Genomic DNA, 933 nt, shown 5'->3' on the forward strand with positions numbered 1-933 from the left:
GAGAAAGAACAATTGAATGATGGAGGGAAAGACAAGATGAAAAAAAAACATTGTTTCCTATCTTGAATGTGAACATGTTGTATATAATCTTGATCATGAAATTGATATTTTTTTATATTGAAATAAAAATCAATGTGTCATGGACATTTTATGGCTGACTCTATTTGTTCTATTTCATCATGATTACAGAATCAAACCGCATGGACATAATGTCTCCTTTCCAGTTAAGTAAGGACAAAATATATGATGACATTTGTGTGGACAAGCACATGTTTATTTTACATCTAAATACACATGCATAGCCAGCGATTGAGTTCCTATAGGAAAACCACAAGTCATTAGTCAAACAGACAGACATATACACACACACACGCATGCAAGCACACACGCACACACACACACATAGATAGATTGTACACATTGCGCACACACACACACGCACACACACACAGAAAACAAAGCAGAAACAAGACTTGTTTGAACACAAAAAAAAAAACATCAGAAGAAATAGCACATACTTTAGTGCTGTCTAAACCAGCTAGCTTCTGCACACTAATCCAGTGTTAGGACCACTAAGCAGAGCTTCTCGCGTGTGGTTTGATTTCAGTAGTGTGTGTGTGTCCACTCCACTGCAACCTTCAACCGCCACAGCTCCTCACATCACAGAAGTACTGTGGCAGCAGCACAAACACAGAGAAAGGAGTCAGCGAGGCACGACGAACATGGAGAAAGGAATGTCAGGAAGAAGCAGAGAGGGAAAAAGTGTGTGTGTGTGTGTGTGTGACAGAGAAAGAGAGAGGTGGAAACTAGAGAAAGTCAGAGAGAGGGAATAGGGGGGTGGGAGTGAAAGACTGAAAAGACTGCCCTGGTGGAACATTAAGCAGCATGACCTTTACCCTTTGACCTTTGACCTGCTGACCCCTAACTGGTCAG

At 41.1% G+C, this 933-nt stretch overlaps 1 protein-coding gene across 1 annotated transcript in view; it reads left to right on the forward strand.

Moving 5' to 3' along the window:
* pkdcca (protein kinase domain containing, cytoplasmic a) overlaps positions 1-19 on the forward strand; it is a gene marked incomplete at its 5' end in the record, with an annotated part of 41,319 nt that extends 41,300 nt beyond the window's left edge. Inside the window, 1 exon segment of the mRNA XM_080849465.1 lies at positions 1-19. This exon segment is cut by the window's left edge and continues 1,964 nt beyond it.
* Positions 20-933: the final 914 nt, after the last annotated feature.

This window comes from Sprattus sprattus (genome assembly GCF_963457725.1).
Source record: "Sprattus sprattus genome assembly, chromosome: 12".
Classification (NCBI taxonomy): Eukaryota; Metazoa; Chordata; class Actinopteri; order Clupeiformes; family Clupeidae; genus Sprattus; species Sprattus sprattus.